General features: G+C 41.9%; 2 non-coding genes across 2 annotated transcripts; both read left to right on the top strand.

Annotated features, from left to right (window-relative positions):
• Window positions 1–2,535: 2,535 nt before the first annotated feature.
• trnaw-cca (transfer RNA tryptophan (anticodon CCA)) lies at window positions 2,536–2,607 on the top strand. Its single transcript has one exon. It is a non-coding gene; the product is annotated as a tRNA-Trp (tRNA).
• A 1,548-nt stretch (window positions 2,608–4,155) lies between these two features.
• Window positions 4,156–4,229, top strand: trnan-guu (transfer RNA asparagine (anticodon GUU)). Its single transcript has one exon. It is a non-coding gene; the product is annotated as a tRNA-Asn (tRNA).
• The last annotated feature ends 23,534 nt before the right edge of the window (window positions 4,230–27,763 follow it).

Raw genomic sequence — 27,763 nt, 5'->3', positions numbered from 1 at the left:
TAGTGGCTGTTGAAGAAAACACCTGTTGAATCTCACCAGGGATTTCTTGAGAGATCATTCAGCGAGCAAGTCCTCCCTCTGGACTCCAAACATTTTGGGTTAAACTGTTATCCACATACTCTAACAAAGAGAAATGTTAGTGTCTTCCGGTGTGTGAGCCCATTTCTAAAAAAAAAGTTATATAAATTGAATTGTTCTACTTTTTAGGCTTGCATAGTCTTATTAATATTTCAGTTAAATCTTTTTTTCTGTAGTAACATCAGTTGATATTAATATTAGTCCTGATTTATAATTTTTTGTCATGGTTGATCTTAAGTAATTTTGTAATTAGTTTCAGTTTTGAAAAATGGTGCAGAGAAGCTACCAAAACTGGTAATGTTCATATAATGTGTAATGCAATAGCAGCATTTTGGGTTGAAAACAAAAAGTATATCTTGGTATGAATCCTAACACTTCATAGGCAGCGTTCTAGGACTTCTCGCTTCAGATAAAGTTGTCAATACATCATAGATTTCTACTCAATCAATATCAGCAGTGTTTTCGCTACCGAACGCTAAATATAGATCCTGGCAATACTTCGTGAGATCTTCGTAAGAAAATCCAAAATACTACGGAAGGAATCAAATTTATATGTTTCTTTGGATCGAGAATATGATCATTATGAGATTCAAAACATGCCTGTCTTTTCTTTTTTCGAGGACAAATGGATTATTGAGGTGTAAAGATGGGTTCAAAACCAAAATCACCTGCTATGGCTGCTGTTTCTTCAAATCCTTCAACTGATCATCGATATCGAGGAATAATATATAGTTTCTTCAAATCCTTCAACTGATCATCGACATAGAGAAATAATATTATACAAATTGTGGTTTTCTGTTAATTGCCGATTTGACTGTAATTACATCTTCGTTTACAGATGTCTTGCATGTATCACAAGGTATAATAGTCGCCGTGCGTCCTCAGTTAAAATGTACGACAAAAGTACAACATTTATGGTTACATCCATATTAAAATGAAGGTAAATATACCAAGATATTAAAATACAATTGTACAGTCCTAACTTAATAATGCCTGTGAAGTTTTCCAACAAATCTGAACTGTAATTTTGAAATATGATAGCTGAGAATGAAAAGAGAGTACAAAGATCAAATTCAATGAGTGAAAATGCACCAGTAGTTCTCTAAACTCAGTTTCTTCCCTGAAATGACTTGCTTGTGAAGCACCAAGCAGCCTTGAACGGATCGCAGAAATCAAATATACAGTACAGATGGATTCAGAGTGTGCTTTCCAACTTTTGTGCAACATTTTCCTTTGATAGGGCGGAGTTCTGGGTCACAATCTGGGTTAAATAAAAAGGAGTGACGTCAGTGTTAAACAGCTTTCCTTCTTGGGGAACAACGGTTGTGTTCCATATTTCTAATTATTTTGGTTTCAAGATCGCAATTTAGTGTGAAACATAAAAGCCAGCTTTATAAGCTTTATTAATTTCCCTCACGGGATCAATAAAGTATCTACAGTATCTATAAATCTCTTACACGTCATTTACAATGGCCTTTCAACTAATAGCCCGTGCAGGGATCAAACCCTAGCTGTTGGTACAGTACGAGTTGCGTAAGGCTCTGTAACGCGCAGATGAGAAACTAACCTCTGCTTCTTCATTATATACACAGTGAGCTATATATGCAATATATATGCCTAAAGAACTGGACAATCAACTGAAGGACCTCAACTGGATGGCCGTACACAAGAGACTGGCCACCAGAGAGGTCCTCTACAGACACTCGCTTACCAGGAACCCGCATTGCCCCCGGGACACGTGTTTCATCGAGGAGACTCAGAAGCACGTGTTCTGGAGCTGCCCCTTCGCCAAGGCGGTGTGAGGCAGAATGGACAACACCATGCAACTCCTGGGGACGGGTGCGGTGCTCAGTTACCAGTACATTCTGCTGGGGCTGGCACCTACCGGATTGGACAAGGGGACGCAGTTCCTGATGTGGCCGCTGCTGTCCCTCACTAAAAAAGGCCTGTGGGACTCCGTAAAATTTCCAGAGATTCATTTATTTTTAAAGGAAAATCACCAACAGCGGCCGAGATCTACTGGAGTTTTTTCATTCTATACTGCGATTTCTGAAGGGTACCCTGTGAAAATACAAGTTTTGACGAGAAGGGATGGACATATAATGTCAAAAGGCTTGGGGAATTGAACTTTAAGGTGAAGACTGCAGGTTCAGTAGCAGCAGAACCTGATCAGTATCAGTTGACTCCGATATACTTTGAAAATGAACTTGGGGATTTAGAGACAGACGTGCTACCGTTGCACCATGGGGTACTTAATTTAAAAAAAATAGGAAAAAAAATCAGTGTTCCTGGATCTGTAATTGAGAACAACATCTGCACAAGAGCTGCGCAGGAAGAATAAAATGTGGTCTGGGATGAAGAGACTCTCTTCGGAAGAGCGGCGCTCTTCACAGGAGATTTTTTTTTTTGTGAAGCTGATTTGTGTCTTTTGGGGAATTCAAAGACGCTGATTGTTGTGACCTCGTGGCGCAACGGTAGCGCGTCTGACTCCAGATCAGAAGGCTGCGTGTTCAAATCACGTCGAGGTCAGCTGTTAATTTTTCAGGTTCTGCTGGTCCTGAACACGGAATTCACACCATGCAGTTGAGTTCTATCTGTACACCACATAGATAATCTAAACAAAATAGAGCAGTACAGGACACGCAGTGTGGAGCTCACACAGGCTTACAGTCTCCAGCATTGGAGTGGAGGGGAAAAAAAGAACTTTGTTTTTTTTTTGAAGAGAAAAGGCACAGTTCACATCTGCTTAACATCACGTCCAACTTTAGAGACAGCTACATCAGAAAATGGAATCCCGGAAGTTTCAGATAACTTTTTTTAGTACAGGTTCAAGCAAACCTGAAAGTTAATGAGTTTCCGGACACTTTTGTTTTATTAAAAAGTGTCTGAAGCCTGAAAATGTAATTTGGAAAAAAAACCCGCTATTGGACATTAGCAGGTGCTTTTTGTAACGATTTGCTACTTCATGCTGGAAAACAAAGGAAACAGACCCAACGTTTGCTTTCAGGTGCGGTTCATCACATAATATACATGTATTACTGAGGAGTTTGAATAAAATTTACACGAGCCAGGTAGAAGTCGAACCTACAATCTTATGATCCGAAATCAGACGCGTTGTTTATTAAACCGCTGGCATTTTACATGACCTGAATTCCCCCATAGTGTGCTCAGCGCCGCTACTAGTAACGCACCGCTCCGTCTAAAATTTCAAAGTGAGAAACATGTGTTTTCTGATTTTTTATGAGTTTTAAAATATAACCTCTTTAAATCAGACAAGGGGTTTATATTTCGCATTGAAATTCCGATTGATTGAGAATTCAAAGAAAGACTGTTTTCTTCCACAGCACCGTATAATTATCACATCCAACAGACTCTCCAACCTCGGTGGGTGAGCAATTGCTCCGATTAATTAGGTCACGTATCATGTTAAATCACTTCTTCTCAACACAACATTTCCTGGTGCACGTTTTCTCTATGAAAAAAAGACATTTTTCCCTTGCACGATTTCTCGTTTTTTATCAAGGCGTACAGAAATAAAAAAGAAGAAATAGTGTCGCAAAAGAACTCTGTCGCCCTTGGGAGATGTCAAACGCATTGGACATGAAAAATGCCAGATAAAAGCCAGTTCTCTTCGTTTCTCAGTGTCGGGGCTGCTATGTAAAAGAGGCAATTTGCTCTGAGCGCAGGTTCAGCGCTTACTGAACGCAGATGTCTTAGAGCGGTGTGTCCAAGTGGCTGTAAAAGGTGATGGCTGTCCTGTCACCGTAGCTTAGTTGGTTAAAGCGCTTCTCTGTTAAACAAAAGAACCGAGATTCAAATCCCAGCCGTGTCTTTCTTCCTATCTTGTAGTACAGAACGTACCACTTTGGGCACTCACAAAGGGCTTGATTTCGTTAAATGCATGTGTTCATCTCCTTTCTGGAAAACTTGTTTTTGATGAAATTCACACAGCTTGCGAAAAATGAAATTCAATTCTTGGTTATCAGTGCAGAAGAAATATTACCGGTTGGCAAAATAAACGGTAAGATATTTTTTTTAACCAAAAACGTGTGATTCGAGAAAAGATCCTGCCAGTCAGTCTCTGTGGCGCAATCGGTTAGCGCGTTCGGCTGTTAACCGAAAGGTTGGTGGTTCGAGTCCACCCAGGGACGGGGTTCTTTTGCGATGTAAACGTTGTCTTCAGTCGATTGGATTTCTCAGCGAAACCATAACCATTTTAATATTTGCAGGAACTGCGAGTGTTTAACACGTGTCAGGGTAACCGGGAAATGTCCAATAATGCCCAACATCGCAACTCCCCAGAAAACCATATTCACCCAAGAAAAATTATCGTCGAATCGTCATTTATACTCCAGTTGAATCCTCTGCTGAAATATTTTAAAAATACAATGCAGGTTTGTTTGAGAACTTGACAAGCATTGTTACGACAGCACTGTGCAGTTGGATTTTGATATTTTGACATATTTACCTTAATTTTAAACATAAATACTATACAGTCTATTGTAATTTTAAAATATGTTAGCTGAGGATGCAAAGGGGTGAAAGGGAAAGGTCAGAGGGTATAGTAACAACAAGGTTAGGATTGGTGGAGGTGGTAGGGGTGTTGATGGTTTTTCTCTGTAGAGGATGATTGAGTTTTTTATCCTTCTCTGAAGTGAGAAATTGGAAGAGTTAGGAGTTGAGGGATCTGATGAGGTTAATTATAAAAGGAAGTTGATGTGGAGCTGTTAGCCGTAAAACTTCCTAACGTCTTTGGTTGTCATCAAAGATAAACTGCAGTAAGTAAAGATAAAGAAAATTATCTTTGCTTACTGCCCTGTCTTTCTCACACCTGAAGAAGGCTCCACGGCCAACACGTTATGTTTCCTTTCTTCTCTTTTCAGCATGGAATAATCCTTTAATTTTTCCTTTGCAGCCTACGCATGCTGACGCAGCTACTCACCTGATATTTAACATTCCTATAATCACAACTATGAATGTCCACTGTGGGTATTTTTTCCATTATTATTTATTTTGGCATTGAAGCATATTTGATGTAATACCGAAGTGTCATAATCACTGAAAAACATATTTTATCATTTAGAAAGAATTAAAAAAATATAAATCACTTTGAATTGCATTTAGCCTGTTCTGATCTAGGTTTTCTATATACTTTAACATGCCATGTTCAGAATGTCACAACGCAGAAATGCAACAGTGAAGTGTCGTAATTACAAATGTTCGTGATGAGTGATTTTGTCTCTCTTACCTTAGTGTCGGAATACTAAGATGTTTTGGTAACGAGGAAGGAGGGAAAAAGTAAATCAGCAGAAGGGGTGCTATTTTGTTGACTATAAATCCTCACATGCCATGTTCAGAGGGTCATATTTTAAAAAATGGTACAGTAAATTTTCTTATACTTCATGATTTTCATAATTTGTTACATTGTGTCTCAGACCTTTTGTCAGAATTCTGAGATTTTTTTTTCTAAACTGGGGCCATCGCAATACAACAGAAAGAGCAATTAGCTTTTCCCAATGAATTCTCTCATGCCATGTTCAGAGGGTCATATTTTAAAAATGGTACAGCAACATTTCCTGAAGTTCAGGATTTTGACAGTCTGTTACATTGTGTCTCACACCTCAGTGGCAGAATTGTGAGACGATTTTATAATCAGGAGGGAGGGTCATAGCAATAAGCAGAAAGTGTCATCACCCTTTGCTCATCCTCAGTTAACCATATATTCTCATATGCCATGTTCTAAATGTCCAATTGAAAACTGCTATAATAACATTTCTTGCAAAATGCAAGATTTTGCGACTTTGAGAATTCACGTTTTGCCTTTGTCTTATTTACTTGTTGTCTAACATGCCAGTTTGTGTTATTGTGAGTTTTGAAAATTGGTTTTCGATTTTCTGAAATGTGTTTCATACAAAAATGCAATTTGGATAATCATTACTTACATATTCCCCTTTACTGAGGATATGTGCAGTAATCCACTCGGATTAGTATTTTTAAAAATGACTATAGAGAGCCATCTACAGGCGAAAGGCGGCATAACATCACAGCAGCAGCATTTAAGGTGGAACAAAAAACGCGAATAAGAAGCTGGCGAATAAGCAGCCAACTTCAGCCTCGTTAATGCAATAGGATTGGGTGAGGTAGAAAAATATTTCTTCCTCTGAATCCTAACATTTATGTAGGTGTTCTAGGACTTCTCGCCTCAGATAAAGCTGCCAATACATCACTTATTTCTACTCCATCAATATCAGCAGTGTTATCGGTACTGAGCCCTAAGTGTAGGTCCTGTCATCATATAAAAACTTGAACTTATGGACTGCATTCACCTGATAAAATCTGATAAAATTAAAAAAAATAGGAAACAAATTTGCATGTTTTTCTCAGATCCAGAATAGCATCATCATGAGACTCAAAACAGACCTGTTTTTAATTCTTTCCAGGAGGAAAGATTATTCAGATGCAAGCATGGGTCCAAAATCAATGTACTCACCTATCGCTGTTGCTTCTTCAAATCCATCAACTGAACGTCGATATTGAGGGATGATATCATACAACTTTTGGTTTTCTTTTAAAGCAAATTTTATTAAAATATGAGCCTCTATTATAGTTGTCTTGGATGTTTCGCAAGGTATAATAAACCCCCTTGTGCCCTCCGCTAAAATATTATTAAATACAACAATCTTTATATATATATAGAACAGCATTTATGGTTACATGTATATTAAAATTAATATAAATATACAAAAGTATTAAAATATAAATGTACAGTCCTAACATAATCATGCTGTCCAACTGTCTTTTTTGCTTTTTAAGTTCTCCAACAAATCTGTGTTGTAATTTTAAATATTTTAACTAAGGGTGCAACGAGAGTATAAATGAATTCTCCCGCCAGCCATTTGAAGGTCAAAGTCCATGGCTGAATACGATTCCCTTGAATGTTGGCCATGACTGGTCATTCCTAGTGATAATGACTAATGTACTCAATTGTTTACTTGTTGTAGTTCGCCACACAAAACAACTGCATTTCCTGCAAATATCAAGTGGGTTAAGGTTTTACTAAGAAATCCAATTATCTCCAATAATGAGAAATGGGCTCAAACCACTAACCTTTCAATTAACAGCTCCCAGAGACTCACGTGCATCCCTTTTCTCTATTTGCAAGCTTTTGGTAAAAAAAAAAGACTTTATTCTTGCCAGCCTGTGATATTTGTTTTGCACTGCTAAGCAAGATCTGTGTTTCATCTTTCGCAAGCTGTATGAATTTCATGAAAAGCAAGTTGTTCTAGAAAGAAAATGAAAACTTGCATTTAACAAAATCAAGCCACACGTGATCATCCATAGTGATACATTCTATAAGACAAGACGGGAAGAAAGGCAACACTGGGATTTGAACTCAAGATCTCCTGTTTAATAGGAAAACGCATTAAACAAATCAGCCAAAGTGCTGTCAGAGTATTAACATCATGTCTGATGTCAGTGATTGCAGCTGACGAGGAGGATAGCTGGAGGACAGTTCACTGTGAACAAGTCAGCCTGCATAATGAGGGGAAGAGACCAGCCTCTGTGATGCACTATAGAGTTACACTAACCTTCTGCCCTACTGTTCTCTGCTGCATTCTACCCTAGCAGATAAATATTGGTTTCCATGCGTGTAAGGTTTCTTTTTTTTGTCAAATATTTTCAAGCATATTTTTGCTGTTGAAAATAAGTGGTTTGTGGTTTTGAGTGTTGTGTTCCTCTTCCCTTAGTGTCACCCAAAATGATACATTGTGCTTTGGCAATTCTTCAGGCTATAGTGTTTAGAGGAGCTCAGTTGAATTAGTTTGCATAGATAAAGTATTTATTTTCCTTTTAATCCTTTAAAGCATATTACATTGTCAATACATTGTATCTTTCTTCCTACTAATTGTCATCATTTTTTTTCTGGCTTGATCTCGTAATCAGATATTTCAGAATCTTCCTTAAAAACTAGTAAAAGAAGTGGGACACATTCATGCACACTAAAAAATACGAAAGGGTAGCAGGACACAGTAACCACCAAACATCTTGTAGATTGAATGAATGTGCCTAAAATATTTCAGTACTTTAGAGGGTTCTGCCATTTTAGATGTTGTACTGTGCCTGTCTGATTTATCAAACGTGTCATTTAAATCTCCCATCATTTCTATATCAGTCTGAAGGCCTTGCAGTAAAGATTGCAATTCATCCCAAAATGCCAAGTTTCCCACTGATGATACGTACAAAGAAATTAATGTACATTTTCCCCCAAAATCAACCAATTTAAAAATCAAATGCATCCCTCCTCATCTGCAGTTGGAGAGAATAATGTCAGAATAAATACAGGTTTAAAAGTCAGGAGCATTGATAGTCCTATTTAAAAATTTTGCTAAAATGCTCACAATATATTAAAAAAGTTCTATAAAATGCAAATATAATGAAAACATATTAAAACAAGGTAAAAAGAAATGATACACAGTTATAAAGATCAGGAATTATCAATTTGAAGTTACAATCCACTTACAATATGCCAAAAATGGCAAGAATATGTAAAACAGGTGTATAATTTTCTTTTTAAATAAAACAAGTTAAAAATAAATACTAAATACTTTTAAAATTCAGGAATGTGATTGGTCAGATGCTTACGATGAGTGTTGTTGGTGTTTCGTATGATTTAGCGAATTGAAAAAATATTAAATTTAAAAACGGCAATAGCTCGTATGAAAAAATAGTTCGTAAGTATCTTTGTTGTAACAGCTGCGCCAGAACTAGTGTATTCATATTCAGCAGAAAATTACCTGAACTTGACTGGTTTATATTCAGTTATGTGCATTGGGAACAAAAGGGAGACTTACTGTACGTGGATTTTATTAGGTTTTATGAATCAGAAAATGCATTTTTACACGTTTATGCCTACGAGCAGAAATAACTTCCTGCTTTCAGCGCTTTTATTGTTTCTGCTTGTAACCTCGAACAGAAAAAACCCAGTACTGACTCACAGAAACGCCCCGGAGTTTCTGTGTTTCTGGGATTTAAGAGGGATGTATGAAGACAGTAGAGGGGAGTTTGTTTGTTTTTTTTCCCCGCTGTAGAAGGCGGTGTGACGAGTCTGGAGGGAGGAGACGCACATTCCGCACTGGGAGTGCAGAGCAATGAGTTTCACCTGCAGCTCGCCGAGTCCTGTTCTATACAGTATAACCGCTGAGCCCGGATACACAGAGTCTCCAGCCAGTGTTGGAGACGCACAATGTCAATAGTTTTTTTTTAAGCAAAAGCCGGGGTTCTTTCGCTATTATTATTAGTGAATTATTTGAGTTAGTGGTTACTGAGCTAGACCGGCGCGAATAGCGCTTCTATTTCTTTTCTCTGCTCAAACACTGCTGGGCAAAGCTTAAATTAAAACCCTTTTTCTGAAACATTGAGTGTGAGGGGTAACAGGTGGAGGTAGTCCGTATCGAGGTCACCGGGGGGGTACTCCTGTCTCCCCAGATGACACTTTTTATTTTTAAGATAAACGCGAGATAAACAACGTTTGTTTGAAACCGCTCCACAAATTTTCTCACATGCACGTATTCTCCAATATCACCACAGCAAAACCATAAAGTTTGTTTCCACAGACATGACACTATTATGCAATAAACCAATAAATTAATGAACTAGCAGAATCCCAATAAAACACCCGGCCACCTGGCCAGCCCAGCATGTCAATATCATACATTTTACCAAAAAAACCGCAAAAGCAAAAAACAGCAAATATATATATATATATCCCATGTTTTTACCTTATTCTGGAGCATGATATATATCCAAAATAACCCAGACTAGTTTATCTCAAGAGCTAGAGACTAGTAAACGTTATTGATTACTAATAAATGTTTGAAGAACGAGCGCCAGAAATAAGGCGATTTGATTGGTAAAAACCGCTGTCATTCATTGTATTTTAAGCCATTCAGAGGCCTTAGGGGGTGAGACTTCCTCTGGAAGCTTCAGGCTGCATTTTTAGCTGTCAATCATTGACTCAGAAGAGATAATCAATCAGTTTTTTATCAGTTTCTTATCAGTGCTCCTTTTTTTCCACACCAGAAGGCAACTCTGAGGTTTTGTTTTCATTGCATAACAGCAGATAAAGGCTCTCTAGCAGTGTCTAAAGGTTTTTATAGCAATTGCAATGGTTTTTATTCTTATTTTCAATATTTTATTAATTATTAATGTCATTCCAGGTCCAGTCTTCACAAAACATGATGTAGAATTTTTTCTAATTGATCAATTTGTCCCAGATTTTTATCCAAGCTAGTAGTTACCTAGAGGTTTTCAAATCATTCCCAGGCCCTTGACATGCATATAGTTGATAAATCTGACCTCTGAAGACCAAAAATACATGTTCGCCAGCTGTTTTTTTGGGGTTTTTTTCATATGTTTGTCTGCTGAGTGGACACATTAAGAAATATAAGAAATTAAACTATTCACACTCAAAGCCAAGAGGGCTAGCTTCAATTTAAGACCTGAACCAGGCTCCTGCTATGTTCTGCTGCAGAGATATAACATATGTTTAAGGGGGAGGAAATTCCAGGCAGACATTGTCTAAATATGTCAATGTTGTTAAGTGGTTAAAGCCCAAATGAAGGGCTGTTTTGGATGAAAGCAGTAGATTTGGGTCTGATCAAGCTCGTTACTGACCTCACTCACGCAAACTCCATACGCAGTATTCGGGACTACGTGCGATAAAGAGAAGAGTGCCCCCTTCTGATATATCAAGAATACACATAACTATGGAAGCCCGTCTCGCCAGGGAGTGAAAAAAACCGCGCTATGGTATCTCATATTTGCAACTTCGAAATTATCCCCATTTAACTGTCTGTTCAAGTTCAAGTTCAAGTTTATTGTCATTACACTCATATACATGGTATATGGTATAACGAAATGCTATTTAGCTAGCTCTCGGATATAAGTAGTACAAAGAGAAAAAAACAACAACAACAACAGTACAATTGTGTAGCAAAAGAAAGACAGAGACAACAGGCAGTGTGCAAAAAACAACAACAGACGATGTGCAAAACAACAAAAAGGTAACAGGTTATGTGCAAAAATATGCATCAACAGAATAAAATAAAGGGATAGAAATTATGGGGAGTGAGCTTTTGACATGTATGGTAGAGGTAGATTTTCAATGTGTGTCTGGGTTTTTGGTAAGAAAGAAAGGAATCAGGCACTGTGAGGTTCAGATCATAGGTGAGAGGTGAGGTGAGAGTGAGAGTGAGAGAGGCTGGGAATTTAACAGTTTGATAGTGCAGGGGTAAAAACTGTCTCTGTCTGGTAGTCCGGGCCCGAATGCTCCGGTACCGTTTTCCAGATGGTAGCAGATCATAAAGTCTGTAGCTGGGGTGTGTGGGGTCTTTGATAATGCTTAGAGCTTTCCTCAAGCACCGTCTGTCATAAATGTCCTGGATAGATGGGAGGGTAACCCCAGTGATGGACTGGGCAGTTTTCACCACCCGCTGTAGGGCTTTGCAGTCAGCAGCACTGCAGTTGCCATACCACACTGTGATGCAGCCTGTCAGTGTGCTTTCTGTAGTGCATCTGTAAAAGTTAGTGAGGATCTGGGGACATGTCTTAAACTTCTTCAACCGTCTTAGGAAGTACAGGCGCTGTTGTGCTTTCTTGATCAGACAGGTGGCATTGAGAGACCATGTGAGGTCCTCGGTGATATGGACGCCAAGGAATTTAAAGTTACTGATCCTTTCCACTTCAGTCCCATTGATGTGGATAGGGGCATGTCTGGTTTGCAGTTTCCTGAAATCAACGATCAGCTCCTTGGTTTTGCTGACGTTGAGGGTGAGGTTGTTGTCATCACACCACGTTGTAAGGAGATTGACCTCCTCCCTGTAGGCCCTCTCATCATTGTCTGTGATCAGACCTACAACTGTGGTGTCATCGGCAATTTTGATGATGAAGTTGGTGTTATGTTTGGCCTTACAGTCGTGGGTGTAGAGGGAGTAGAGCAATGGACTAAGCACACACCAAGCACACACCCCTGGGGGACCCCAGTGTTCAGAGTTAGTGTGCCGGAGGTGTGGTTTCCAAGCCTGCCAGCCTGAGGTCTGCCTGTCAGAAAGTCCTGAATCCAGTTGCAGAGGGTGGTGTTGAGACCCAGTGCACTGAGTTTCTTGACTAGTTTCTCTGGGATGATAGTGTTAAAAGCTGAGCTGAAGTCGATGAATAGTAGTCTTGTGTATGTGTTCTTTTTGTCCAGATGGGATAGGGCAGTGTGTATGGCAATGGAGATTGTGTCATCTGTGGATCTGTTGGACCGGTAGGAAAACTGGTACGGGTCCACTGTGTTTGGAATGGTGTCCTTAATGTGCTTCATGACCAGCCTCTCGAAGCACTTCATGATGACAGGTGTTAGTGCCACTGGTCGGTAGTCATTAAGACATGTCACTGTGGTTTTCTTTGGTATTGGGATGATGGTGGTTGTCTTGAAGCAGGTGGGGACTACGGCTTGGGCCAGAGACATGTTGAAAATGTCTGTGAATAGACATTTGATTGGCGCAGGCTTTGAGAAAGCGACTGGGTATGCCGTCGGGTCCTGCAGCCTTGCTTGTGTTCACTTTTAGCAGAGATCTCCTCACTTCATCTGCAGACAGTGAGAGCAGCTGGTCAGCTGTGGAGGGTGCAGTTCTGATGACTGGTTCTGTGTTGTTGGCTTCAGACCGAGCATAGAAGGTGTTGGAGATGAGACTAGATGGGTCTTGTATCGGCCGAGAGATAACCCGGAGCCCACACATCCATCGTGACTTCCAGAGCACATCCGACCCAACCCTGAAGTTGAGAAGAGCTGGGGAAGGAATGATGAATCTTCAGGACAGCCCCCAGGTCTGGCTTTTGACACCCAAATCTTTCAAATAAACAATCCAGGAGATTTCAGCTCCTTCAACTGCTTTCCTGTCTTATAGTTACCTTATCTTATCTTCTGGCTCTGTCCTCCTGTATTTAAATGGGCCGGGTGTTTGCTCAGTCTTGAACTGTATCTAACTGGTTTTCGAACTTCTTGATACCGTTTATGGGCCAGTGGGAGTGTCGGTTGCAGTGTGCATATTGATTTCACTCTGTGCTCAGGACCTCGCTCCAAAATCCGAGAACAATGAGCAGTTGTTTGACACCGGGGTTACACCCCTACTCTTTCCGAGAAACGCCCTGGGATTGTTAATGAGCACAGAGAGTCAGGACCTCGGTTTTACGTCTCATCCGAAGGATAGCACCTGTTTACAGTCCAGTGTCCCCCGTCACTATACTGGGGCATCAGGACCCACACAGACCACAGGGTGAGCGCACCCTGCTGGCCCCACTAACACCAGTCCATCACAATCAGACTCACACCAGAGCCCAGTTTTCCCAGAAGTCAATTAACCCCACCAGCCTGGCTTTGGACTGTGGGAGGAAACCGAACCGCCTGGAGGAAACTCATGCCAACACAGGGAGAACATGCAAACTCCACACAGACAGCCCTCTGAGTCAGGACCTCGGTTTTAAGTCTCAGCCGAAGGATGGCACCTGTTTAGTGTCCCCCGTCACTATACTGGGGCATTAGGACCCACACAGACCGCAGGGTGAGCACCCCCTGCTGGCCCCACTAACACCTCTCTCAGCAGCAGCCTCAGCCTTCCCAGGAGTCTCCCCTCCAGGTACTGACCAGACTCACACCTGCTGAGCTCCAGTGGCTGCTGGCTATACAACACCCTGAAAGTCTGTGGATTTGAACCCAGGCTCTCATCGACCGCAAACCAGCACGCTACATACAAGCTACAGCACCACAAAGAACAATGGTACCTGGTGGGCTTGAACCACCAATCTTTTGACTAACAGCCAAAACTGCTAACCAAGTGCGCCACAGAGGCCCAGATCAATATGCTCCCAACGAGAACAGGAACAGAGGCAGGAAGAGGAAACAAAAGGCTGGAAAGGCGAATCGTTACACCTGAATGAGGCAACAGGCCGAAACCAGAAACATTTGCTTTGGGGAGTGGAGAGACAGAGTATCTGTGAGGTTTTTTAGGTTGGACATGCTTAATTTTCTGGATTTAGCTGGGATCTTTGTTGGGCAAGATGACGAGCCAAAAGGAATTCAGGGTTACAAGCACAGCGGGTCATCTGTCTGGCTCTTGGTCGGATGAGAGGGACAGCGATAGAAAGCACTCCCGCTTCTGACTGGGGAGAAATATCAAGGTTAGCTGCGAAAAGAGATCATTGCAGGACACGTATGCAAAATCCACTAACAGCGGATAACAAGCCTTGACGTTCTAAATGCATGAAACAGGCACTAATGCGGGCAGTATTTCTAAGGTGGGGGGAAAAAAGCTGTCTTAATCAAATCTTTCACATGGGGCTCAAAAGACAGGAGAGGATCGAGTGCGAGACTTAGATTCCTGGCTACAGATATTGTCTGGGGGCCTTTTACTTCTTAACGATCAACTTCGCTGCGCTTCAAGTGATATTAAACATCTTGGAGATGTTTTAAACCTTGCTCCTGATCTGTGGCTTTAGAAAACTAGCTCCTTCATTTTCATTATTGAATCTTTGCTTGAAATTCACTACTACAATTTATTCTGAAATCATGAGAACCCCTAGTATTGCACCCAGACCAGAGGCCACTTCCATTGTGTGGCTCGTGAAGATAGTTTTGTGCACATAACTGAGGTATGCCAAAACAAAGAGTTAGAATCATGTTTCTTTCATACAGTATGCTCAATTTATTTTTTGGGTTTTTACTTTGAATGCATGGAGTGGGTTGTGGCCACTACCTAAATATGAATTGCCGGTTCAAAGGCTTGTGGCTACAAGTAATGAAATGTGAAGAGTACTGTACGCATTGTTGTAACAGAAGGAATAAGGTTCTTGATCCCGAGATGAAGTAAAACAGATTAGTTTATTGCATGCAAGGAACAATAAAGCCAAAGTCTTGTTTCCCGCAAGAAACAACAAAACCAAAGTATTGTTCCCCGTACTGGTACAAACTTTTGGGTTATATAGTGTCTTCTTCTCCGTTTCTGATGTCACTCGGTCTGATGGTAAAGAGGGGGGTTCATGGTATTTGGCCAGTTTACGATGTCCTGGCCAAATGGTCAGTTTAAGATTACACCCAGGGGGGTTCCTTGCTCGCATCTGCAATCCTTATCAGTTAACCCCCTTTCCTGCCATAAACCCCAGCTTGTGACTTAGAAGTCTAAACCGTATACAGAAAGGATTAAATTCAAACCCCCGTCTTCACATCTTTCTTCATTCCCCACTTATAAAATACAGCATACGTCAGTGTAGCCTATTTTATACATACAATGTCAGGGCAGATCTTTCCTTTCTAGGTGAACAGGTATGTATTGCCATGACATTTTACGTTCCACGGTTATAGCAAGATGTGATACATGTTTTTGTGCACGTGATGATTACAATTACACATATAAGCAAAACTATTCCTACAAATAAACACTGTAAAAAGGTTCCACCCCAGGCCCCAAACACAGACTTTACCCAAGACCCAATTCCCCAATTTTCAGTATAATAGTCCTGATATTTCTGTCCCTCATTGTAAATGTGTTGGGCCAGATCTGAGATGTGCTCAGAATTATCAGGAATATATGTGCAGCATTCAGTGCCAATTACTGCACAAGTTCCTCCTTGGGCCGCCAGTACATAATCTAAAGCTAGTCGGTTCTGCATGGCCACTGTTCTGAGGGCTACCATCTCATCATTAACAGCCTTCAGACTAGATGAGGTAGAATTTGCTAATTCCTCTAAAGTCGAGGCCATTTGAATTAACTCTTGACTCAGAAAGTTCATGCCAGCTTGTGGAAATATTATACCTAAATAATATTCCCAATCAGCCAATTTTCTTTGTGGTCTGTGGTTAGGTCCGAAGGGGCTGTGGGTTTGAACACGGATATGAGGAACCACATATCCTAAATAACATGAGCCAGACCAATGGGCTGGCAACCATGGGTAGGCTCGTTTTCCACAAATGAAATATGTTCCGTTTGGCGTTCCCCATGCCTCTGAAAATAAGAAGCTTATACCGAATTGTGGGGTGTGCCGATCCCATCCTGGAATTTGGAAGGTAGAGGTGGATATATCTGCAGCGATGGTAAGGTTGCAACGACTCCATCCAACCAAGTGCAGACCATTAGTGTGCTGAAAACATATGTTTCCCTCACCTTCCTTATTTAGAGTCAGGTATGGTGGTGTATGGCTTCTGTTATACTTAGGAGCGTAAGAGCCTGTGAAACTCGTGGGCTCTAAGCCTCGCTCCTGTAGATATTGTAATGTTGTGCAAGTTAAAGTCGTGTTATGGCAACCCCCATAGTTTGTCATATTAAAATCTCCTATATTATCTCTCCAAATGATCATTCCTATGACTTCCTCGAGACGCCAAGGAATGGCCCTCATAGGAAGTCCTCCCTGTACATATTTGGGTAATGCGGCACACACCCAGCAGGCACTTTGGTTGGTTTTCTTAGCTGTCAGATAGGAGAGGCCTAAAAAGGAATTAATTCCATGTTCTCCTTTGTGGGAGAGATGATCATTAATCCCTGTGGAACATAGTCCTACAGCAACAATTATCGTTATTAACAGAAATGATTTCATTCTGAGTCTGTAACTGGGGATGAGGCTCGTCGGCAGTGTGACGCGTGGATCCAGCGATCTTTTCCTTCCACTCGAACCGCAGACTCGGTTGTCAACAGGATCTGGTAGGGTCCGTCCCACCTGGGCTGGAGAACCTGTGAAGGAAATTTCCTGATCCACACCCACTCTCCTGGGATGAGGTCGTGCCCTCCTTCAGGTGGTGGTCCCCACGCCTCCAGGACCTGCTCGCGGGCTCCTTGGGTGGCCTCTGTCAGCAACTTGCAATACTGTAACAGAGAATCAGTTAGTATACTCAAGCCTACTCTGTCATGTCCTGGAGAGTCACTCAGTCTCATGGGACGCCCCGTGATCACCTCAAACGGGCTCAGCCCCACTATTCGATTTGTCCCAGCCCGGATGCTGCACAGTACGGCGGGCAATGCATCCACCCAGGGGATCCCTCCCAGGTGGTACTTTGTCAATTTAGCTTTCAAAGTTCGGTTCACCCGTTCCACCATGCCGGAGGACTGCGGGTGATGAGGGCAATGCAGGTCCCATTTGATCCCTAGTAGGTCTGCCACCACCTGACACACTTTTCCAGTAAAATGTGTGCCCTGGTCTGAGTCTATGCGACACGGGAGTCCCCATCGGGGAATTACTTCTGTCACAAGATATTTGGCAGTTGTCTGCGCAGTCTCTCGTTTGACAGGGACAGGCTCCACCCATCTAGAAAACTGGTCCACCATCACTAGGAGGCCTGTTTTCCCTTTACAGGGTGGCAGTGAACAATAGTCTATTTGCCAGTGTCTAAAGGGCCCCTCGGGTGCAGGACGTCGAAGATTAGGAGCCCGAACCGGCGGTGCTCCAGAGGCTTTTTGGCACTCTCCACAGCGTTGTACCACATCAGCTGTGAAGGGTGTGAAGCCTGTGCCCACCCAGCTCTGAGCAAAGCGTCGAGTCATTTGGCTAACACCTGGGTGCCCTGTGGAGTGTATTTGCTGTGCCAGGTAGGGCATTAGTTGCTTGGGGCAGGCGGGTCTGCCTGTACGCTGGCACCTCCAGGTCCCATCCTTCTGCAGCCCCACATTGCGTTCCATCCAGGTCCATTTCTCAATCCTTGGGGCCTGGGCCTGGAGCTCGCTGAGCTGTTCCGTCCGGAGTGCCTGTATGTTCACTGTGCAAACTGAAATAATCTGAAGAGGTTTTTCTATAGACCACTCTTCCCATTGCCCCAGGGCAGCTTGACGTGCTGTCCAGTCTGCCAGCTTATTGCCCCTGGCCTCGGGAGTGTCCTCTCTGCTGTGGCCCTTACATTTGACTACAGCTACCTGCTTTGGGAGTTGGAGAGCCGCAAGCAGCTCAGACACCAGATCCGCATTCTTTACCGGAGTGCCAGCAGAGGTTAAAAAATCCCTATTACTCCATAATCTTCCAAAGTCATGGCATACTCCAAATGCGTATCGTGAGTCTGTGTATATTGTGGTGGTCTTGCCTTTTGCTAATTTACAGGCTTCCACCAAAGCTTTCAGTTCAGCTCGCTGTGCTGATGTGGGTACCTCAAATCTTCCCCCACATTGGATATCATGTTCTGTAGTCACAGCCCAACCCGCTTTCCTCTCCCCACTAGAATTTATGAATGAAGTTCCATCAGTGAAGAGGATGAGGTCTTCATTCCTTAGTGGTTGCTTGGCTATTTTGATGCCCTCATCTTCTCCCATTGCCCAAACATCACAGCTGTGTTCTAACATATAGGCTTCTGATGGGTCAGGTAACAATGTGGCTGGATTTAGAGCTCCTTCACATTCAATGGTAATATTTGGAGCCTCTAACAAGTTGATGAGTATTAATTTAAAAAGAGGTGGTAAAGAGGGGGGTTCATGGTATTTGGCCAGTTTACGATGTCTGGCCAAATGGTCAGTTTAAGATTACACCCAGGGGGGTTCCTAGCTTGCATCTGCAATCCTTATTAGTTAACCCCCTTTCCTGCCATAAACCCCAGCTTGTGACTTAGAAGTCTAAACCGTATACAGAAAGGATTAAATTCAAACACCCGTCTTCACATCTTTCTTCAGTATTAACATGGATTTGAATTGGCTTCTATGAAAATTGGCCATGGTGTGAGTGAGTCCTGTGATGGACTGGTGTCACATTATGGGTGATACAGTACTTTGCATCCACTGCTTGCCAGGATGGTTCCAGTTCTACCACAACCCTGAATTGAGTGGATGGGTATATCAATGTAGCCATCAACTTGCATGTTCCTCTTCTTCACTCAATGCAAAGGAAGCCAGCTGTTGTTTGAGGTTTTGTGCTCTTTAACAGGAATTATGACCATTTTCGTGCCCACTTGTTGAAACAACACTTTCTTTGCACCCATTCCTCAACCTGTAATAGCGAGAAAATAAAAATGAATACACCAAACTGTAAAAATCCTATATATGTAATTTCTTACTTTTGTTGTATGAAAGTATTCTTACTGTCATGTTCTTTACCACCCCTGGGTGCTACAGGTGCTTCAGCTGGAGAAAGGCCTGCAGGAAATACAGTACAAGAAGCTGCTCAGGCAAGGTGATGTCTTGCCCAGTCTGTGCAACACATCTCTCTTTGCTACCATCAACACCTTCCAGCATTCCTTCGTACTTGGTTCTGGACTCTGCAACTGTCTATATCTGTGGGAGAAATTAATACTCATCAACTTTTTTTTGTATTCAAATTAAAAGTACAACTGAAAGAAGTTTTAAAATGAAAATGACCTATTTTAAGTAATCTCTTGGCAACATTCTTACTGTTCTTCTTCTGAATATCCTTTAGGATACTTTGGAAGATGATGATGAGGTTAGCCAGGCTGGGATCCTCTACTTTCACACTGATATCATTTAGGATGTAGCCCGGAAAATGGTTTATGTTCTTAATATAATTAGCAATGATTTGGTGAGACAGTCCAGTGGTCTTCATTTGGTTACAATAATTGTTGTTTTGGATAGGCCCTTTACAAAGTTTAAGGAAGATGCAGATGGATCCATAAAAAGAGGAATCTGGAAACATTTTCTACCTGACAAATGTAGAGTCACTATGTTTATGGCTGAGATTTCACATGGGTGAATTTTAAGCTAAGGAGAAAAACATGTGCTATGGAAATATCACTGCTCAATTTTAAATGCCTTTAAAAATAAATACCTCCTGAGAGCAATCTGCCACTCCAAGATCCTTGGTAAGGTCCTGTTTAAACCCAGCCAGGTGAGGAGCATCCAGGGAGTGAATTCTGTCCAGTCCAGCCTGGGTCACCGTCTTCCTGAGAGCCTGCTGATGGCTTTATAAGAACTGGGGGGACAGTAGGAATACAAAATACACATTTAAACATTTTTACTTCTAAGACAAACTACAAGTATAAAACAAAAGATACATTTGGAAAAAATAGAAAGTTCTCCAGAACTCACATCTTCCCCTTCTTCTTCCACTTCAGTCTCTGGCATCTCTTCCTCCTCGACAGCAGCCTCTTGCTCAGGGCATCTGGACCACTGGTATATCATTTTAACATACCCTTACATAAAGGTAAAGGTTAGAAATGAAACAGAAGAACCCTTATAAATTATAAATATCTTACCTTGCTGATGTGTCCTCAGGATTCCACATAAAACAGTCCATGGACTCCGCCAGTCTCACATTCTCACCACACATGAGCCCTATGCTCTTGCAATCCCCGACCTGCCCATTCCTCAGGTGATTCAACAAGTCCTTCCTGGTCTGGAGAAGGACCTTGCTGATGTCCTCTGCTGAGGCTCATTTCATAAACACCCTCTTTAGGTGAAAAGGAAACTGGTCAAATGTCTTCAGGCAGGTCTTGCACACCAGAGGAATCCTCATGGGTCTCTTTTGAAAATAAATAACTTTTGTGTAAAGGAACAAGTCAAGACTGTTTCAGTTTCTTAACCGAGCCTTAATTTTCTCTCCAATAGCTTCACCATATTGTTTATTGTATTTTTATCAGAATTATACCTTGCTCTAAAATAATGACTTTATAAAACAACTTAACTCTTACTTGGTCTTGTTCGCAGTCTTTCCAGTAGAAGTCGTTGTAGAATTTAAAAACTGCTGTGATAATTTGGTCTGCCCGATTGTCCTTCCCTAACCCAGTATTGATAGCTTGTGTACTGTAGGGTCCAAAGGTGGTGTTCTGCAATTTCCTCCCATAATGTTTCTTTGATCAGTTGGAAGCAAGTGTGAAAGCTTCCTCCCAGTGGGGAAGCTCAAGATCCTCTAGTTGTATGACAGATTTTGCTCTTCGAGGATCTGCAGTGTGGTGTGAAGCCAATTTTTGGCATTGCTTACCAGCTTCAAATATGTGAGTTTGGGTGGCTTGGCAGGTTTTATGAGTTCCTCGGTCTTCCGTCGTAGGCTGGCGGGTGCTCGGTTCTCCCGTCCAATAAAACTGCTGTGTTTTGTAAATGGTGGACTGTTTGGATCATTTTGTAGATGATCCTGGTTCCTTGTTGGAAGGTATCCTGTCTGTTTGACATGTTTGTTGTGTAGGCAGTGTGGAGGGTGACCGTACGGTTGCGTGCGTTGTCAACTCTGGATTGATCCATACTTACCATTTAAATGCCTAAAGCTTCGTTGACACCATTAGGTTTCCACTGTTAGGCAGCTTTACCTCTGTAGAATCTGTGGCTCCATAGGAAGACAATCTTGCCTTTCTGTGTGTCGCTATGTTTCTGCCTGGGTCTTCTTCAGGCATTGTTCTGGAACACTGTGTCCATGCTGGCCTGTTTTTATCCTGTTTTGTAAGGGGCAGTGTGTTGTAGTTCCTCCTAGGGGGCTAGTTTGTATCCTATGGTCTGTGTTCCTTCTGTACGTTTCTGTATGAGTAGGTGCAGTTTCAGTTGGTGAATGGGTTTCTGCTTTCCCTGGTGGGGATTATGCATGGACCATTAACATCTCAATAGGCAATCAGGGTCTTTTGTTTTCCTCCCTAGTAGGACTGTGCAAGCTGTGCGAGTTTCCATAGCTGATTGGTTTCAGTTATTCTTCTGTTTGTTGCGTGTTAGTATGGTGAAGAGTTCCAGTCCCTGTAGGATCTGGCTAGTTAGGAGAGGGGAACAAAGCTCCTTCTCCTAGATTTTATCCGAGAGGGGACCATCTGGGACAAGGAGAGCACTCTCCTTCCAACGACTAAAACCCTCCCGGTTTTTCTGATGTTCAGGTCTTGTGTAAAGATAGTAATAAGTCTTTTGATCCACTCCCTTTCCTTTTTCTTTCTTTCAATCTCTGTCCAGTTGGGGTTGCTTTCCAGTCCCGTGGTTCCTGATGTACCTGTGTTGTGTCAGCTGGGTTCGGATGGAGTTACCCGTTCCCCCCACATAGGTCACCCCGCACTTTTTGCACTGGATGCTGTAGATGGCGTTATTGATGTTTTCTGAGAGTGCCCTTTGCAACTGGAAGATTTCTTTAGTTTCTTTGTTTTGGATCATTGTTTTCTGTTATGAAATGTTTGGCTCTTGGTGTATATGATCTGTTTTGTACAGGTTTTAGCTTGCTTTGGACTAATTAATGCTGAAGGTTTTTGTTTTTTTCTGTGTGCAGATATGATTTTGTGCTCCCTTAGTATGTTTGTGTTTTCTAATATCATGGTTTTTGGTTGTTTTTTATGCTGAGTTGAGAATATGATGTGTTGAGGGGTATTTTTCTGTCATCTGGAGTTTTTCTATTTAGAAATGTTTGTACCACATTTTTGAGGAAACTTTGTGTGTATCTTCTCTGGCATAAAGCTTGGAAGAGTGTGTATTTGGCTTCCTCAAAGTCTTGTTGTTGTGTACAGATTTTGTGGAAGTGTAGGAGTTGTGATTTTACCAGTCCTTTTAAAGTATGTTTTGGGTGGAAGCTATCCTTGTGCAGTAAGCCGTGTGAATGTGTCTTTGAAAAATACCTTGATGTCCAGTTTGTCTGTGTTGTTGAAGGAAGAAACCTTGTATGTGGTGGTGTCTAGGAAGTCTATCAGGCTACCATGCTTGGTGTATTTGAGTTTAATGGACCTGTGGTGTGTGTTGAGGGTGTTAATGATTTCTTGTAAGGCTTGATATGTGCTGCCTATATGTTTATTTTTTATATCTTTGCCCTGGGATGGACTGGTGTCCTTTCCAGAGTGTAGCCTGCCATGTGTCTATTTCTTGCCACGTTTTAAAGTGGAGTTACAATCTTACTATTTTTACAGTTTTAAATTGACATTTACAAATTTATATTGAAGCAGCTACCCACCTGAACTAAACTATGTCAGCATGTGTAGTCTGCAAAGGAACAAGTAATAGGTTTATTCCATACTGAAAAGAGAAGAGAGAAAACTCAATGTTTCGGCTGTGAAGCCTTCTTCAGGTGTGAGAAAGACAGGGCAGATTACAAAGATTAAATAGCACAGAAGAACAAAAGCTGGGAGAGGGGAGGAGGCAGGAGCAGCAGAGGGCCACACAGGAAGTGCAAAATGGAGAGAGGTGAAGAAAGGTGTGAAGTCAAAACCTGCAAGAGAATAGAGAAGATTACATTAAAATAAGTCAGTCATTGAGAGATCCTGGCTATTTGAGGTGAAAAGAAAAACTATGGGCTTGGAGAAATCTTTAACCTTCCCAGCCCTAATATGTTCTCTGAAGCATTCTCCTAGTCTCCTTTCGGTTTCCCAAATGTAGATAGCTGGGCATTTTTTGCAAGAGATACAGTAAATGAGATACAGGATGTTGTCAGGGTTATCTGGAATTGTCCTGTGATGCCCTGAATGTCGTTAGATATGTATTTGCCAGTGATGCAGCGAGTGCTATTGCAGGGGAAGGTGCTGAGTGTGAGGGAGCTGTGAACAAGAAGCTTATGTGGTGGTCAGCGATAAGAGATGATTGGGCGGTCGGAAAAAAGAGTACCAATGGAGGGATCGTCCTGTAAAATGTAGTCATTGTTAATGATGGTCCTGGGGATAGAAATTGGGTTAGGGTGGTAGGGAAGCACCGAGGGAATGCAGTTGTGAGACTGGGAGTTCCTGATTGAGTTGATGATCCGAGGGCTGTTTTTGGCCCGGGAGTAGAATAAAGCGACACCTTTCATCAAACATTTTGACAGGTACCACGCCCCCTTTTTCAGCAAATGGGAGGCCGCCATGGGCAGATGTCCTGCCCCCTTATCGGCCAATGGTGCAATGTTATGGGCGGATGTCCCGCCCCCTCGAGAGCCAATGGTGTGTCATAATGAGTGTTGTTGTCCCGCCTTCCACCCCTAGCAGCCCCAGGCCTCAGGGTCCAAATGCCCACCACCGCATCCCCTTCGATTTATAAATAAGTGTGTGAAAGTGCGTATTAGCGATGAGGGATGGAAGGTGATAATGTCTGCTGCAGGTTTGAATGCAATCTATTATAACCCTAGGGAATCGGCGGTGTGGGAAGTCTGGTGAGGGCCGCGAGTTTCCGGGATGTGAGCACACACGCACACACGCACACACTGACTGACTGACTGACTGACTGACTGAGTAAAGTGTCACAGAAAGAACTCGCAGGACAAATAGCATGTGAAATGTGAACCACTCAACCATTTCATCAGTAGGTTTTAAATTACAGAAACATCCCAGTATACACTTTTAAACTTTTCACACACATTACAGACTACTGCTTGCAATCGCCAATTAAATGTTGGTGCAGAAAATTAGTTGTAGCTATCGCCCCAACATTGTTCAGAAACTCAGCAGCATCTGAAAAAGCATTCATAACGCCCTTTCTCTCGCCATTTCTATAGCCGTGAACACCGAACTGGGCGACCCTAACAGAGAAAATAAATTAGCCTGAGTGATCAGAGGGACGGTGTTACCACAGGTTCTATGTAAAATACGTTGTATTTTGGAATACACACCGCTGAATCCGCCAGGCTTCAGTTTCTGATCTGAAAACATCAGAATCGCAGTAATTTCACTCATGTTCTTTACATGCACATCTATCTCTTTAACAAATTCAAGGACATTAGTATTCAGTTAATTGATTTTCATTTCAAGCTTTGCAGAAAGAAGAGTGTAAAGCACTTTTTGTAAGAATTCTTACGTATACATTCGAAATTTTTCATTCTTCTCACGATGGCACACCTGTGTCTGTAAAACAGAGTGAAAGCTCTATTCACATTGCGAGTATTTCACAGCCCTGGTTTTACATAGATCTTTTTTCTTTTCTGTAAAAATATGTATAAATAAGTATAAAATAAGTTTTGCAACGCACCAAAAGTCACGTGTAGTATTTTTCCATCTACCTTTACAAGTAAGGACCGTACATACTCATATGGCGAGCGGTCGTCAATTATTTTTCTCAGCAAGTGCTTTATACTCCGCTCAGTATCATCTGTAAAAGTATAGGCACCCAGGCCACTGGCGATGTACAGAACAGCCGATAAAATTCGGGCTAAACTGAGACACTTATAAATTTCTAATGCGGCAAACAACACATCTTTGTACTGTAACATGACCAATGGAAGGGTCATTCATAACAGGTATTTTCGGAATGACCTACTTAAAATACTAGATATGGACCTTAGCAAAATGGCTGCCAAAAAGAATCAGCTGACCGGTACATGGAAAGGGTCTACCCTGAGAAACAATGAGACACAGCTGAGCCGCATCAGGAACCAAAATATAAGTGCCCCGGAGGCAGTGAACAGGGCGGAAGCCGATAAGGTGAATGCGGTTTGGAGGAAAAGAGAGGAAAGAGGTGTATGTTAAAGATCGGGCTAAAGAATAACGGACTACTGAAAGGAGAAAAGGTTTATGGTTTTTGGATTACGGACACTGGATAAGGATACATCGCAGATTGGCTTTATTACGGACTTTTGGAACTCGGATCGGATCAGGATTAAGGGAACGGATTACGGACTGTATTTGGAAGATAGTTGGAGGAAGAAAAGCCACGAAACTCAGGAAAGAAAAGTGTGGTGTGAGTACTACTTTCATTTACATAAACTTTCCCCCGGAGACACCACAGTACCCATCCGCGCACCCGACAACTAGGCATGTGTGACCCCGTTGACCTGGATGATTAATCAAACGGGCCGCGCATTCATCAACCACAACCCCCTTTAAACAATGGTTGAAGGTGCAACATACCACCGACTTTACAATCTGATCCATAGCATCGGGCTCATTAGAGCCATCGTTAGCTAAACTAGGTTGAACATCATCATTAATCACATTTTGGCGAACACACATGAACAGACACGAAACATTCAAGCTTGATGGTAGTTTGAAGATTGATGCGTCGACCTCTTCGTTATTCTATTAAAGGAAAAAAGAAAAGGAAGGCTTAACAAAATAAATAGGCATGCTTTTTACCTAAAATATTTACAATTGTAATGCCTCTTTTGTGTTAGAGTTTTTCGTTTGCTTCGAACTTGCTGTGGTTTAATATTTACCATTTGTAGCAACTCTTCATCAGTCGTTGACGGACCCCCAACACCTGAATCACCGTCAGAGTTCACATGACAGCCACTGTCACACACCACTGAGTGCTGGGTCAGCTTTTGCTAAAAAGAAGACAAAGTGTTGAAAACGAAATACGCTAAACGCAGATTGAAAATACAATTCCACTATCAGAAAAAATATTTTAGCAACCTACTTCTTCAGTTTGCATAGCAGAGGAATCCGATGATTCTCTACTCAAAGAAGCCATCTTCGCAGCAGTCAATATCGGGGCCTGACAGCTCATGTGTCACACTTCAAAACCGGCAAGTCGGCTAATTTAAGCATAAACTCCAAATTTGTAACCATGCCTACATAGCTCAAGACATTTTTCAAATGGTTGTGATGTTTTAGAACGCCCCACCATATCCCCCCGCCCCAAAATCACACGTGTTTTATCGAGAGTGAAAAGTAATCACGTTGAATTAAAATATGTAAGCTTATTTCAATGACAAATTCTCAACAACTTTTCAAAAGTTTGAAATGATTTTCCACGTACCGTGAACGTAAAGTCTTTAAACCTTAAAATTATTAACATGCAACCCAAGCCTCAAATGATGTGTGTTTCTCTAGAAAAGAAATTACATTGAATCAAAAAATGTAAAACTTATTTTATCTTTTGAGAAGAGCGTTGTAGGGCAGGTCTTTATATTTTAGTGGATAGGTCATAAAAGTGTTAAAATAATTGAATAAGACACATTTAGCAGCGATAAATTATAAGCACGAGCAAAAATTGATATTTATAACGCTTATAGATTTTAACAATATAACAGACTTTACTAAAATGTTTACTTTTAAATTAAATATTACATCACAACATGTCCACACCCAGGCACCTGCCGTTAAAGGTTATGGGATGTAGAGATACAGTATATAAGGTTCATGATGAGAATAAAAAACGCTCATGCTAATACACAAGCACATGTGTCTCACCAAAGCTGACAAATAAAAAGCCAAAAAGCCACACTGCACATGTGAACAGGGGAATGAGCGAAGATAGGGTGCTTCCTGCGCTTGAAAGCTTACAGGCATTCCCAGGCAGTCTCCCATCCAAGTACTAACCAGTCTCATCCCTGTTTAGCTTCAGAGATCAAACGAGATCAGGCGTGCTCAAGGGTGTGTGGCCGTATGCGAGAGCAAGGATCGCTGGCACCCTTCTTATAGAGAGGACAGCTCCGTCACCTCTTTTACGACGCTGCTTTTTTTCCCTTGCGTTTTTCTCTTCTTCCCACGTTCTCTCTCTTCACTGCCTTCGTCCCCGCTCTATTTCACTTCAGCCTTTCACTCTTGCTTCCTTCCAATGAGGACGGAGCTGCGGGAGAAAGGGCGCTATAGAGGATCACTGTGGAGAGCTGCTGCTGTGCTTTGACATCTGAGCTCTGTGGAAAACGATCTCAATACAATTCTGAAAAACGCGACTCCCCGCACACCACCCGAACAAGTCTCCACAGCCGAAGCGCTGTGTCTCTTTTCAGCTGGCGATAAACCTTTCCTCGATCCTTTGCGGACTTGTAAAACTGTTCATGATCAGAATAAAAAACGCTCACGCTATACACAAGCACCCGTGTCTCGCCAAAGCTGACAAATAAACAGACGGACAAGCCGCACTGCACGTGT

The sequence above is a fragment of the Atractosteus spatula genome, chromosome 10 (genome assembly GCF_055471065.1).
Source record: "Atractosteus spatula isolate fAtrSpa1 chromosome 10, fAtrSpa1.hap1, whole genome shotgun sequence".
Classification (NCBI taxonomy): domain Eukaryota; kingdom Metazoa; phylum Chordata; class Actinopteri; order Semionotiformes; family Lepisosteidae; genus Atractosteus; species Atractosteus spatula.
The sequence above is the reverse complement of the archived record's forward strand: the minus strand, read 5'-3'. Positions and strand labels throughout refer to the sequence as shown.